Source organism: Ovis canadensis, chromosome 15 (genome assembly GCF_042477335.2).
Source record: "Ovis canadensis isolate MfBH-ARS-UI-01 breed Bighorn chromosome 15, ARS-UI_OviCan_v2, whole genome shotgun sequence".
NCBI lineage: Eukaryota > Metazoa > Chordata > Mammalia > Artiodactyla > Bovidae > Ovis > Ovis canadensis.
The window spans coordinates 55,733,115-55,749,047 of record NC_091259.1 but is presented as its reverse complement, the minus strand read 5'-3'; the positions used below and the strand labels follow the sequence as shown (position 1 = coordinate 55,749,047).

Sequence of the window (15,933 nt, the reverse complement as noted above, 5' to 3'; positions counted from 1 at the left end):
ACTTTCTCACAGAGGTTCCTGACCCCAGAAATGAAGCCACCTTCTGCTGAAAAGAATAGAAATCTATCAGTTTCTCCCAGTTACAGATTCTCTTCTCAGTAAAAGACTAAAGAAAGTGTCCTGAAATTTCATCAATAACGGATGCTGAGAAAACTGGACAGCTATATGTAAGAGAATAGATTTGAACATTTCCTCAGACCGCATACAAAAGTAAATTAAAAATAGATTAAAGCCCTAAATGTAAGCCCTGAAACCATAAAACTCCTAAAAGAGAATGTAGGTAAGACAGTTTTTCATAAAAAATCCTTGCAATATGTTTTTGAATCTGTCTCCTAAGGCAAAAGAAATAGAGGCAAAATCAAAAACAAAAAAAGAATGAGACCTAATTAAAAGCTTCTGCACAACAAGCAAAACAATTGGCCAAAGGAAAGGACAACATATGGAAAGGGAGAAAATATTTGCAAATGATATGACCACTAGGGGTTAATATCAAAATTTATGAATAGCTCATAGAAAAAAACACCAAGACCCCAATAACAAATCGATAGAAGCCTGGAATAGACATTCTTCTAAAGAAGACATAGATTTCTAACAGGCACATGAAAAAATTCTTAACATTGCTAATCATCAGGTTTGATGACAATCAAACCTACAAAGAAATATCACCTAACATGTGTCAAAATGACTATAGTAAAAAACACCACAAATATAAAGAGAAAATAAATAGCACAAATACCAAATGTTGGTCAGGAGGAAGGAAAAACAGGGAACACTGGTACAGTATGGATGAAATTTGTAATTGGTGTAGGCCTTATAGAACACTACAGAGGTTCTTCTTAATATTTAAACACTCCAACAGAATCAAAGTCAAAAATAAAGTGGATCAGGGATATCTGCTCTCATCCCTACTTGTTCCCCAAAAGTCCCAGTTTCTTTAACTTTGGACAACCTTTGATTTGACAAGAGATTCTCAGGAGGATTTTTTCCCGTTTCTGTGTCTGTATGTGTTTGCACATACTCATATCTTAGCTCTCATTCCTTCAATAAATTGGATGATGTCCAACCAACTTGGGGAAAGCAAACTACTGAGCCTTCAGCTGCAATTCTAATCTTGTCTGTAAACAACACACTCACAGACCCACCCAGAAAGAATGTCTAATCTGGGCACCCAGTGACTAGTCTTGCTGACATGTGGGCTCACTTGTGTCTGACTCTTTGCCACCCTTTGGATGGTAGCCTGCCAGGCTTCTCTGTCCATGAAATTGTCCAGGCAAGAATACTGAAGTGGGTTGCCATTTCCTACTCCAGAGGATCGTCCCAATACAGGCATTGAACCTATGTCTCCTGGGTCTCCTGAATAGGCAGACAGATTCTTTACCACTGAGCTACCTGAAAAGCCCCTTGTTGACACATAAAATTAACCATCTCACTAATTTTCCTACTTTATCATTATGATGTTAAGGTCATAGGGATTATATGTTAAATAATATTAGATGACATTGACCAATAAATGACACTCCTACACTTTCATCTTTCTCCGCCTGTTTAGGAAAAGTGTCAATCTGGTCATATCATATCCATCTCCTGAAAGTCGGCATCAGTGAACAACTGCTCTGTGGTCCCCCTCTGACCGACCACCTGCGTGATTTCAGATATGTTGAGCCAGTTCCTCTAACATGACCTAATAGGATCGACCGGCCAGATTCACTTACTTTAGCTTATGGACGCGGGCCGGGGGAGAGCACAGCAGTGTTGCTGCCTCAGGGAAATCCTCAGGTGGGTCTTCACTGGGGTAAAGGGGCGTACTTTACTCTTTCCTCCAGACAGCTTCTTAGTAAGGAAACAAGACAAATTGGGTGTCTATGAAATTAACTTGCTCGGTAAATTTAGTTTTCCAAAGGATAGAAGAGACAGAAGAGTTTCCAGGAGGAGAGCTGAGATAGAAAAACCTATCACTGCCCCACCAGGCTCAGGCACAAAAGCCTTGTCATTGCCCCATAGAACCTATTCGGAGAGCTTCCATTGGTCTGCAGTTTATCTTGTCCTTTCCTGCCCTTATTCCACACCCTTGAATTTAACTTTCATTTCCCCTCACCTTCTACTAGGACTCTTCTTAGGGGTGCTCAGGCCTTTGATGTGGTGACTGAATCCTGAAAACATCTGCCCGGGTCCTGCCTTCACTCTTCTCCAAGGAATCACAACTTCTCCACTGGTGTCTGAGGAAAGCTGTGTGGCTTGTAGAGGACAGAGTTTGAGAGACACAGTAGAAACAATTAAATCTTCTTGGGTGAGTTTTATTTGTTGTGTGAAAGCTGTTCTAAGGAGGGTAAAGCCAACTTGCAGACTTCCTGCTGAGAGTGCTGACTGAAGATATGTCTGGGGAGGGGAACTATTACAAGAAGCAGGGTTGGAATAAAGCAAATGACTTTATTGTTTCTTCCCTGGAAGAGATGTTTATTTCTCAAGGCTGAATCTACCCACAGCTCCTTCCCATTCTGTGAGTGTGAATTGCACCTTGCTGAAGACAGTTCTTTATCTGCATGACTCATTCTCATTCCCTAGGCTTGCCTGGGCTTGCCTGGATGCTATGGCATCTGGCAGGCTCTGCAGCCTCTCGTGAATTCTCTTGTCCAGACACAGGGAACTGCTGCACTTCCGTACATCCCTAACCTGTTCATCCTTCTCCTTGAGCCGGATCGGCCACCTAGAGCCAACTCAGCTAAGAGATCAGAGGCAAGGGAGCACATGGGAAGAGTTTCTAGAAGTGACATCTGGAAGCATCTAACTTCTAATAACAGTGATATCTAACTTTTATTTTTAAAATCTTACTTGATTGGTATTCATTCATTCATTCATTCATTCAAAGGATGTCAGAGAAGTATTCTCATAACAACACTTTGAGACCCACATGGAAAGTAATTTAGAGGAGTCTCTGCATTCCCCCCTTTCCTCCTTCCTAAAGAAGCTTCATCTGCACCCACCTTTCTCAGGCACAAGATGACGCGAGTCAAATTCTTCTCCTCGCCTCGATTTCCCTTCTTCTGACCAAGTCTTATTTCGTCAAGGCTGACTTTGGAGACAGTCACCTCTGCTACCTATTCTTGTCGCCCTCTCAGGCATAGTCAGTGTTAGACCCTTGTCTTCTGAACTCATACAGTTCACCTCTGTCAGGCCAATTGCTACAAGGCTTTAGAACTGTTTTAGAATTGTTACTTTAGTTTTTCAGGTTTTACTTTGCTAGTATTGTAAGGTATTTATATTAAATAATATTAGATGACTTCCTGGGAAATATTACAAAGCCCAACTTCACATTCCAATTCTATTCAGGAAAAGTGAAGTTTTCTCATATAACATTCACAACTTGTGATGGCTATATTATGTTTAGAGAAACAGTTGAACCGCAGCCACAAAAGAAGAAAGTCATCTCTATGATCTTACTATTTTCCCTTTTGTGCAAATATTGTCTTTTTATGTCATTTATGCTTATCTTTGGCTGTTATATCTGAGGTGTTTTCAGTTTGTATTTTCATGAGCTCCAAGTCAAAAGATCAAAGGTAAGGATCAACCTTCTGCCATTATGGGAGTCAAATGATGTGAAGTTTCATCAGGCAGATGCCACTCCTGTTCCCACATCTATCCTCCTGTTGCCAAGGAAAGCCTGTATCACTGCTTAGAGAGTGGTGGGGGGTCATCCTTCAGGTATGAGGTCCAGTTCCTTCATGTCTCTTGTGGATCTAGCTGCTTTGATATTAGGTCCTTGGAGCACTGCAAGGAAAATCCATTTTGCCATTTCATGTCTGAATGCATGCTCTGAGCCTCCCTTCTTGAAAGGCTCTTGATGCATCTCAGCAGTAGCTGGATCTCGAATAGGATGAGAAATAATTGGAGGCCCCGCACCATATTTTAAGCAAAGCTTTAGCCATAAAATGATATAATGTCTACCCCTGACCTTGATATTCATTAACGTGTTTTCTTGTGCACCTACCAAAAGGCACTTAATACATCCAGACTAGTTTTACTGTCAAAAATGTAGCCTTAAGATGAAAGGTTGCTGCTGAGCCATGAAAGACACCCTGATTCTTGGCCTCCAGAGGACGGGAATTCAATCTGGGGCTAGTACAAGGCTTGATCTCTCAGAGCTTTTGTTTAACAAATTTTTATTAAAGTATAAAAGAGATAGACAAAGCTTCAGACATAGACATCAGAAGGGAGAAGAAATAGCGCCCCTCTTGCTAGTTTTAGCAAGCTGTTTTATGTCTGTTAGAAAGCTATTAGTCAGATAAGAGAGACACCTCAAGGCTGAGGGAGTTTCACCAGGCCCCTCTCCCACACTATGCGTTTTTGAGATAGGATGGCATGAGGTGTATCATCCCCCAGCCATAAAACAATTGATACGAATACTGGTTTGTTGAGCTATTATCTGCCCTAGAATTGAGAAAAAAAAAAACACAAAAGTTAGTCTAAGGTGGAACCACTTTGAAGAAAGGCAAATTGAGAGTGAAAGTGAAGTCACACAGTCATGTTGACTCTTTGTGACCCCACAGACTGTAGCCTACCAGGGCTTCTCTGTCCATGGGATTTTCCAGGCAAGAGTACTGCAATGGGGTGCCATTTCCTTCTCCAGGGGATCTTCCTGACCCAGGGATTGAACCCTGCCCTCCCGCATTGTAGGCAGATACTTTTACCCTCTGAGCCAGGGAAGTCTGAAGAAAGGCAAATTCCAAAGCAAATACAGTTTCATTAACATAGTTTATGAAAAACATTTTCATAAGAAAAACTCAAGGTTTGAGAAAAGTCAAGTTCAGGTGGAACAAGGTGTCATCATGTCAAAACAGAATTTTAAGAGAAACCTTCTTTTAACTTTGTATAGAGAAGGAAAACATTCTGACACGTGTAGTGTGTTTCCTCCTGCCTCTTAAGGGAGACATAAACAATGTCTGACACTTGCAGCCTATTTCCTCTGTTTGGAGATCCCTGGCCTTCCTGCCTGTTACCCTCTCAAAAGTCTGCTGACTTTTCACTTTATTGTAACCCAGTAGACTTCCCAGAAAAACAAAACACACACACATACACGCACAACACAAAACCAACAACAACAACAATAACAAAACGTAGAGTAAGCCAATACTACCTTTACAGGAAGAAAGAGTCCAGGACTGATGTTGCCCCTTGTCCCCACACATCTAGTCCAACTCCCAGTCTTGTCCTTATACCTCTTCTTATCTCTCACTCTCACTTGCTGCCCAGCATTTCCTTCATAACCCTGTCGCTCGAGCTATCATCATCTCTCCACTGAGCAACTGTGCCTGCGTCCTACCTGATCCTCCCAATTGCACACTGGGTCCATCCAACATCTCACAGCCCAAGGGCAGAGCTTGTCATGCCCGTACTCCTCTCTCATGGGAAAACATTGATAACTTCTCCTGACTCTTGGAGACGGGTCCCTGAACGTTACATCATTTGGGAAGTGTCATGTTTGATGTCACTGCAGCCTCTTGTGCTGCAGAAAGCCCAGCAGGCTTCTGTACACCAGCCACACTGGACTTTTCAAACTCATACAAGAAGATGTGTCTTCTGCACACAATTCATTTCCTCTACTTGGTAGGTTTCTTCTTCTTTATCATTCCATGTTTCCTTTGTCTTCTTCAGTTTGCACTTTCTCTGTTGTGTTTTCAAACTGAAATTCTTGGATAACCCTTATTTTCTCCAGTTATTTCATTTCTAAACAACATCTGCAACTTTTTGGTAATGTTTTCCACATTTGTTCTTTTGTATGTATACAAGTATATATATATATGCACCTAAGGCTGAATTTTTATTTACGATTACTTTCTAGGTGAATATCAAGTTAGTAGTGGTTTAAATCTTCTGTTTAGACTCATATTTCTTTTTATGGATATGAGTCTAGTTTCTAGCCTATGTTACTTATTAGTGATAATTAGTCGAATAATCTTGCCCAATATACTGAGACTTTTTTTTTTTCAAGACTGACATTTATTTCACCTGTGTTTGTATGTTTTCAGATACCTGATTTGTGTGATTGGTTGAGTATATTGATACTACCTCCCTCCCTATAATCCTCTTACACACACACATCTCTGGGCTCCTATCAGTATCCTTGACCTATTTCCAGGCCAAGGGGAAATCTCTGTTTACCCACTAAGACTTCCCAGTACCTCCCAAGTGATATGCAGCTCTTCACTTCTTCACTTCCACACCCCCAGTGCATTTGATATTAATTCAGTCCATGAATTTGCCTTTGTTTGTCTTTGATTAGCTCAATGGGTAGGAGACAGGCCCCTGAAGAAGGACCACTAACACATTAGGTTTAGTTCCACTCTGTGTATTGAAGATATGTGATCTTTGTAGTCACCATTTCTCTTTACATATCTGAATATGGGTTTGCATTCACCATGTACAGACACACATATCAAATATTATATGTGTGTGCTCAGTTGTGATCGCCTCTTTGCAACCTCATGGACTGAAGCCCGCCAGACTCCTCTGTCCATGGGATTTTCCCAGCAAGATTACTGGAGTGGGTTGCCAATTCCTCCTCCAGAGGATCTTCCTAACCCAGGGATTGAACCTGGGTCACCTGCATTGCCTGTATTGGCAGGCAGCCAGATTCTTTACCACTAAGCCCCCTGGGAAATCTTGTCCTATATTAAAATTATGTCATGACAATAAGAGAAATCACTGCAAACATCCAACAAATGATGACAATGATTACATTGTGATAAGTCTTCAGAGCAAGTCTATGTGATAAGAGAACACTTAAGGAGAGTTTACTGAAGTACAAGAGACAGTCATACTGATATTTTGATACTGAGGATATACGGGCCTTGGAAAGATGTTGGGTCCCATAAGGATCTTAGTGGAAAAAGTGTCAGGTCATCCTTTTGTTTAGTAAAATTAAAGAATAAAAATAATTCCACATATAAGGATATAATTTGTCATGTAACATGAATCAAGAGGAAAGTATTTAAAATTATTATGAAATGTCTTTACAGATTTCTATTGAGTTCACTTCAGTTCAGTCCCTTAGTCGTGTCCGACTCTTTGTGACCCTGTGAATCGCAGCACGCCAGGCCTCCCTGTCCATCACCAACTCCCGGAGTTCACTCAGACTCACGTCCAGTGAGTCGGTGATGCCATCCAGCCATCTCATCCTCGGTCATCCCCTTCTCCTCCTGCTCCCAAACCCTCCCAGCATCAGAGTCTTTTCCAATGAGTCAACTCTTCGCATGAGGTGGCCAAAGTACTGGAGTTTCAGCTTTAGCATCATTCCTTCCAAAGAATACCCAAGGCTGATCTCCTTCAAAAAGGACTGGTTGGAATTCCTTGCAGTCCAAGGGACTCTCAAGAGTCTTCTCCAACACCACAGTTCAAAAACATCAATTCTTCGGCACTCAGCCTTCTTCGCAGTCCAACTCTCACATCCATACATGATCACAGGAAAAACCATTCCCTTGACCAGACAGACCTTAGCCGGCCAAGTAATGTCTATGCTTTTGAATATGCTATCTAGGTTGCTCATAACTTTTCTCCCAAGGAGTAAGTGTCTTTTAATTTCATGGCTACAGTCACCATCTGCAGTGATTTTGGAGCCCCAAAAAATAAAGTCTGACACTGTTTCCACTGTTTGGCCATCTATTTCCCATGAATGATGGGACTGGATGCCATGATATTCGTTTTCTGAATGTTGAGATTTAGGCCAACTTTTTCACTCTCCTCTTTCACTTTTATCAAGAGGCTTTATAGCTCCTCTTCACTTTCTGCCATGAGGGTGGTGTCATCTGCATATCTGAGGTTCTTGATATTTCTCCTGGCAATCTTGATTCCAGCTTGTGTTTCTTCCAGTCCAGCGTTTCTCATGATGTACTCTGCATAGAAGTTAAATAAGCAGGGTGACAGCATACAGCCTTGATGTACTCCTTTTTCTATTTGGAACCAGTGTCTTGTTCCATGTCCAGTTCTAACAGTTGCTTCCTGACCTGCATATAGGTTTTTCAAAAGGTAGGTCAGGTGGTCTGGTATTCCCATCTCTTTCAGAATTTTCCACTGTTTATTGTGATCCACACAGTCAATGGCTTTGGCATAGTCAATAAAGCAGAAATAGATGTTTCTTTGGACTCTCTTGCTTTTTCCATGTTTCTGCCAAATATCAACATAAGTCAGCTATAGATATACATATGTCCTTTCCCTTTTGAACCTCCCTCCCCATCCCACCCCTCTAGGTTACTATAAAGTCCTAGTTTGTGTTCCCTGAATCATAGAGAAAATTCTCATTCAATTAAAAAAATAAATAAAAAATTTTAAAGTATCATGAAATATCCTTTTTGCCAGGTCACCAAGCTTCTTATCATGTATCTTCACAGTTCATTTTTGTCCCTCAATAATCTGGTCTTGGACTGTACTTGATTTATTGACAACTGGTATCTTGCATTTCTGTCTTTCTAACACGGTCCCCTTTTAACCTTCCAACACACAGGGATCTTTGAGAAAGAGAACCCTCAGAAGTCAGGACAAGTGGGACCAGTTGAGCAACTCTTATGGCTTCAGGAATTGTGGTGAGCCTACAGGAGGAGGTGACGTGCCCCATTTGCCTAGAGCTTCTGACAGAACCCCTGAGCCTTGACTGTGGCCACAGCTTCTGCCAAGCCTGCATCACTGCAAACAACATGGTGTCCATGAATGACCCAGATGAGGACAGAAGGTGCCCTGTGTGCAGAATTAGTTATGAGCCTGGGAACTTGAGGCCTAATAGGCATGTGGCCAACATAGTACAGAGGCTCAGAGAGGTCAAGCTGAGCCCAGAGGTGGAGCAAGAGAGAAATCTCTGTCTGCGCCATGGAGAGAAACTCATGCTCTTCTGTGAGGAGGATAGGGAAGTCATTTGCTGGCTTTGTGAGCGGTCCCAGGAGCACCATGGCCACCACACATTCCTCATGGAAGAGGTTGCCCAGGACTATCAGGTGAGAGAGCAGAATGGAGGAAAGAGAGACCACAAAGTGTTACTTGAGGGGAAATCTCCACTTTGCACTGGACTTTGTTTACCTGGTCACCATAGACTCAAGGCCTGTGATCTCTTTTCATCCTATGCCCACCTTCTGATGCTGATGGATGTTTCTGTGAATCCCCCCAATAACAAAGTAATGATCTTACACACAGACTTTAGGTCAGAAGTAGGTGGAGATCTGATGCCCAAAGAAGCTCTCATGATGACTTTGAACAGAAGGGTAATGAGGACATGGGGTAATGAGGAGAGTAATGAGGACACTGAGGTGCAATTTTTTTCCCTGCTGCAGGATCAGGTTTCTCTAGAGCAAAGAGAACCAGTCTTCTTTGCAGAGAGAATGCTGACTCCTATCTCTTGAGTCTTAAGAATACATTCCCCACCTCGGGTTTTCTCCCAGGTCACATATTCTAATAGCTGTTCTCTACAGTTTTTGTAAAGTAGATTCTCTTTGGAAATCAGCCTCATTTCTCTCATTTATCTTCTGCAGTGATGCTGAGAAAGCCCATAGCTTGACTCTGGTGTGGTTCTTTTCTCACAGAAGAAACTCCAGGAAGCTCTAGAAAAGCTGAGGGAGAAGCAGCTGGAAGCTGAGGAATTGGAAGTTAAAGTCCGAGCAGACCTTGCCGCCTGGAAGGTAGGAGAAGGCACTTCCTCAGGGAGTTAGATATCTTGGACAGGACCTTGGGTGGTCACAAGTAGCGGCCTTCCTCTTTGTTTCCCTACAGTTGTCATTTGATTAGTCCTTTCCTTCATCCTATCCCTGATGGGGTGGGCTAAAAAGGGAACGTATCACACATGAACATAGATAATGGAAGGGAGGTATTTACCAGAGGGCATCTCTCATGAGGATACCAAGGGAATTTCCTATTCCATTCCCGCCACGTGCTTCTGTCCTTGACTCTTTGGAAGGAGATATTTGGCAATAGCTCACGGCTCTGTCTTGGGGTTAGGGTTAGGGTTAGGTTTGATGCCTTGGTTGGAAAGATCCCCTGGAGAAGGGATAGGCTACTCACTCCAGTATTCTAGCCTGGAGAATCCATGGACTGTATAGACCTTGGGGTCGCAAAGTGTTGGACACAACTGAGTGACGTTCACTTTCACTTTCGTAGTTCTGTCAAACCCTACTAGCCACTTACCCCTGTCCTCAGTGTTCAACCTTAGCAGAAGGTGGTGGGAGGGAGTCAAGAGTAATGCAGGAAGGAACGAGCATCCTGGACAGCTGTGTGAAGACTGAGTCACAGCCAGGGGTTCCATTGGGCTGTGAGTGGTCTTCAACAATGCAGACTTGGGACTATTATTTTGAAATGTGATGTAGAGAGAAAAGAACTATCCTGTGAGCTTCCCTAATCACTGCTTCCCTCCTTTCTCTCTCCCTGTCTTCCTCTCTCTCTTTCTCTTACTCCTGAAGGATCAAATACAACGTGAGAGACAAAATGTCAAGGCAGTGTTTCAAAAACTGAGAAAGAACCTTAAATATGAGGAGGTGAAGGAAATGCAAAAACTGAAGCGTAAGGAGGATGTTGGTTTACGTAACCTGGCAGGCTCTGAGCATGTGCTAATCCAGCAGAGCCAGCTGGTGAGAAATCTCATCTCAGATGTGGAACATCGTCTGAAAGGGTCAACAATGGAGATGCTGCAGGTAACACTGGGCAAGAAACCCCAGCGTCTGTGATACGAACACTTGAGCTTTACTGTTCATAGGATATATAGCTTTCTCTGTTTTTAACTTCACTCTTCTTGTATCATTGAATGTAAAATATATGGCCTGTAGATGGCAATTGTGACTTTTTATCAGGTCAAAAAATCTTCCTTTTAATAGGGGTATTAATACAATGCCATTTAATAATGCAATCATTGATCTGGTTATATTTAAATTTATCATTTTTCTATTTGCATTCCATATGGCTAGTTTTCATTCTTCTGATTCACTTCAACTAGCTTCTTTTGTGTTAAATATCTCTGGTATAAAATATTGTTTTCTTACTTTCTAACTATGTATATTTTTTTCATTTTTTCCTAATAGTTGCTCTAATGATTAGAATGTTTCCTCTCCCATCATGATCTACTCCTGACTATAACCAACTTCATTTCAGTAAAAATAGAACTTCCTGTACCACTACTTCATTTCCTTCCAGCAACAACACAATGATGTTTTAAATATTGCACTCAATCCTACAGGCTAACGCCTGCAAGCATCTGAACTTTTCAGAATAAGGGGAAGAAAAATTCTCTTTTCTTCTGGAGTTTCTGTCAGGAGATTTTTGCTTTCTTCAGTAACTGAGAATAACGTCAATATGAATGATAGTTGCTCAGTCGTGTCTGACTCTTTGCAACCCCATGGACTATATCCCACCAGGCTCCTCTGTCCATGGAATTCTCCAGGCAAGAATACTGGAGTGGGCTGTCATTTCCTTCTCCAAAAGTCAACATAGGTGAAGTAAATAGGATTGGAGAAATACACAGACCAGATTCTGATGACAAGGCTGGAGCTTCAAAATTAAGCATTGATTAAAGTTGTAACGGTATTCACAAAAGGTTCTACTTATTGCAGTTTTATTTGATTTTTGTCATATACAAAAAAAATAGTAGAGAGATTTTTATTTTTTGTTTTTTGTATGTGGACCCAGCTGCTGTACTAGTTTTAGGCAACATGGAAATAAGTCTAATATTAAAGACACCAAATATACTGATAAATATCTGCTCAAAGAAAACAACATCTCTGATGATTAAGAAGATTAGATGGCTACAAACTGTTAAGGACTTGAACAAAACTGACTCAGTACAAACTAAAGTGCAGATAAATGCTCTAGTTATAGGACAATGATTGAGTGCTTATTGGTAACATTATGAAAATGGGATACAAGAGAGGAGACAGTTTAGTTGATGAATAGTAAGTTACAGATTAAAGGTCCTAAATTACCGATTCTTGTGACTTATTTTTTACTGAATAGATAAATAAGCATTTAAGAGACAAAGATTGCCGGGAGAAATATCAAGAACCTCAGATATGTAGATAACACCACCCTTATGGCAGAAAGTGAAGAGGAACTAAAAAGCCTCTTGCTGAAAGTGAAAGAGGAGAGTGAAAAAGTTGGCTTAAAGCTCAACATTCAGAAAACGAAGATATGGCATCTGGTCCCATCACTTCATGGGAAATAGATGGGGAAACAGTGGAAATAATGTCAGACTTTATTTTGGGGGGCTCCAAAATGACTGCAAATGATGATTGCAGCCATAAGATTAAAAGATGCTTACTCTTTGGAAGGAAAGTTATGACCAACCTAGATAGCGTATTGAAAATCAGAGACATTGCTTTGCTAACAAAGGTCCGTCTAGTCAAGTCTATGGTTTTTCCTGTGGTCATGTATGGATGTGAGAGTTAGACTGTGAAGAAGGCTGAGAGCCGAAGAATTGATGCTTTTGAACTGTGGTTTTGGAGAAGACTCTTGATGGTCCCTTGACTGCAAGGAGACGCAACCAGTCCATTCTGAAGGAGATCAGTCCTGGTTGTTCTTTGGAAGGTCCAATGCTAAAGCTGAAACTCCAATACTTTGACCACCTCATGAGAAGAATTGACTCATTGGAAAAGACTCTGATGCTGGGAGGGACTGGGGGGCTGGAGGAGAAGGGGGCGACAGAGGATGAGATGGCTGGATGGCATCACTGACTTGATGGACTTGAGTCTGAGTGAACTCCGGGATTTGGTGATGGACAGGGAGGCCTGGCGTGCTGTGATTCATGGGGTTGCAAAGAGTTAGACAGGACTGAGCGATTGAACTGAACTGAACTGAACTGAAGAGTCAAAACTGAGTAAAAGTAAAGATTTGGAAATCAACTGTGTGTGTTATGCTGAAGTTAAGGGAGTGAAAGAGATCACGGATAGTGTGTAAAATGAGGCTAGAGACGCATGAAAAACGTACATTAAGACATTTGTTTACTTCCAGCCTCATAAAAGCCATGTAAATAGCTTTAGGAATATTAGCATTATGTATTCATAGTTGATTCTCCAAAGCGTGACTTAAAGCTTGGCAAATAATAGTATAATACTTGATACTTTTGTTGAATATGTTAAAGAGCCATTAAATATTCAAATAGCCTCATGGGACATCTTATGCCTTTGCAGGAAAGTGAATATGTTGGTTTTTATGTTCTCTCATCAGCACATACTAAAAGCCTCCTGCTTTTACAGGTGTCAAAGTTATTTCACCTTTGTTGAAAATGTGACACCGTTACAAGGGTCTTCTAGAATGAATGGCCTTGCTCTTGTCTTTATTTTTGCTCTCACATTGAGACCATCCTATTCACACAGTCAGGGGCTGGTGGGAATATAATGAAGCTTTCTAAGTGGGAGGACCTATTACTTCTTGACTTATGTTTTTTTCCTTACTAGGATGTGAACGACATCATGAAAAGGTACGTGTGGGAGATCAGAGATAGTCCATTTATGGAATAAAAATAATTAAAACCACTGGCTAGATTTATCTGGTGGCCAATTAGAGGAAAATAATGGTCAAGGCAGAAAAAATGGTATACAGATTTCCCTTCAATTTCTGTTCACAAATCAAGGCTAAATTTTTCCTAATGATTAAGAATGGACCAACTTCTACTGTAGATAATTGCGGTCATTGAAAGTCATAGAGTTTAGTCTGTACCATAATCGGAATAAGACGTTGCAATAACAGACTCCTGTGACCTCAAATATTTAATGCACACTTGGTGTCCTTATGCAACTCAGCTTTCATATTTAGTAGGTGCTTGAATTACCTTGGGAGAGTCATGTCTTCTCAAGCACCCAAACTGGAGACAACTCCTTTATATTTGAATTTTGCCTTGGGTATAGAAGAGACTTGGCCCTTCTATATCTTTCTGATTAGATGTCCAAAAACAGACTTGAATATCAAAGACTGTTATGGCTGTGCTGCAAACAATTGCTCCTTCTTCCTCACATAGTCTAGAAGGGAGAATGGAAAGGTAGCATCCTTGTGTTTGAATTTGCACGTGTACATGGTGACAGCAAGATTGTTACAAACACATGAAATGTCAACCACTGTTGCTTTAGTATTCCTAATGTCCTGTTTCTCAAGGGTTTGCCATTATTCCCAAAGAACCTGGATGTCGGGGTATTCTGAGAGCCTCTGTTTTGGGGAGCAGACTTTGAAGATCTGGGGACTCTCTAGACAGTGTTTTCATACCTGGTATGTCTCAAACACTTGGGTGCCAGGTTCTGCTCCCTAACTTTCTGACACCTCCCTAGAACATGTATCTATGCAGGGATTTTTCCACAAATTAAGTTTTTGTGTTGCCAAAATATTATTTCAAATAATTTCATATGCTTTCTAGGAGCTAGAGAGGGAGAAGTTAATGACCTCACTAAAGAAGGAAGAAACTGTCCTTCTGACAGGTCACTACAGTCCCAGGTCGCACGGAGGGTAACTAGGAAGGTGGACATTAACACATTCCTTCTGGCGCCAAAAGTCAGGTGTCCAGTCTCTCCTTTCCCAGGACAGTTCAGCGCATCAGTGGAGTGAAAGTCACTAGTTTTAGGGGAACAAGAAGTCAGTCGTGTGGGGGTCAATCTTTGTCTTCCCTAGGAGTGAAACCTTAACCCTGAAGAAGCCCAGAACTCTCCCCAAGGGACAGAGGAGAATGTGTTCAGCTCTTGATCTCACAGACATTCAGCAAGTGTATAACGGTGAGGAGTGTTACCTAAGTGGGTGTCTGTGGAATTCTTGTGATGGGGGTAAAACGGGGAGGAGGCTCCAATTTCTAGATGTGGATAGAGACAGCAAAGCCCAGATACTTTGTATCTGACGATGTGGTCCTATTTATGGGAAGTGACCAAGTGTTTGCTCATCTTCTCTTTCATCACTTCAGTACCTCACCTCAGCCCTTCCCCTAACCTCAAAAAAAACAGATTGCAGAGCTGACTCCCTTGTTTATATGTAACATTATGGTTTATTATTATTATTTCAGGGCTGACAGATGTGCAACGCTACTGGGGTAAGGAAACATCACAAGATCATCAAGCCACCCTGTTTTCATCATCTTTTGGATGCTTTCATCTTCTATTAGGTCTCATATTTTAAGATGTCTGTTTCCACTCCCAACACACACACACACACACACACACACACACACACAGAGAAACATACTACCTTTCCATTCAAGTTTTTTTAAAGGTCCCTTTTACAGGGTTACAAATAAACCTACATCGTAGCCCTAAGCCAACCCTGTGATTTCTCCACAGTTCACATGTTCCTGAACCTTCTTGCTAGGACCTTGCCATTTCTGAGGACAAGAAGCAGTTGAGATATCTGTGCAATTTGGAACCAAATATACATAAGAATGATGATTTTGGCGATTATGGTGTCCTGGGCTCCCCAGTCATCACATCACAGAATAATCACTGGGAGGAAGATGTGTCAGAAAAAGCTACCTGGATCCTGGGTGTATATGGTGGCAAACAGCATGGATATAAGATGAAGTTTCTGTTTGAAAACAAGGGAAATTGTCAATATGTTTACTGGAGATATCAACCTAAATATAGCTACTGGATTAGAGGGTTAAAAAATATGTTCAGTTTGAATATGATGCTTTTGATGAGTCTTCTTCCTCAGGTCCCTTGATCTAAACCCTCTCTCTGAGTGTTCCTCCCCATTGTATTAGAGATTTCCTAGACTATAATACTGATGTTGTCTTATTTGTCAATATCACAAAGCAAGGAATTCTCATCTATAAACTCTCTTCATGTTCCTTTACTCAGAAAATGTTTCCATATTTCAATCCTGGGCAATGCAGTGCTCCCATAACTCTGTGATGGCCAAACTCTTGAACTTTCTTAGATTCACACTCACTTCTTTGTATTCTCTTGATATATGTGCATCGAAGACACGTTTGCTTATCTACTAATG

General features: G+C 41.3%; 1 protein-coding gene and 1 pseudogene across 2 annotated transcripts in view; both read left to right on the top strand.

The window, feature by feature from the left end:
* The window catches only part of LOC138420299 (tripartite motif-containing protein 5-like), a 27,267-nt gene extending 18,289 nt beyond the window's left edge, over window positions 1-8,978 (top strand). For both annotated transcript variants that reach the window (XR_011445944.1, XR_011445946.1), the window contains exons 7-9: window positions 1,550-1,776; window positions 2,106-2,287; window positions 8,495-8,978. The gene's annotated coding sequence lies outside the window, so the exon portion shown is untranslated. The remainder of the gene's footprint in view (window positions 1-1,549; window positions 1,777-2,105; window positions 2,288-8,494) is intronic.
* On the top strand, window positions 8,556-15,933 carry LOC138420300 (tripartite motif-containing protein 5-like; annotated as a pseudogene).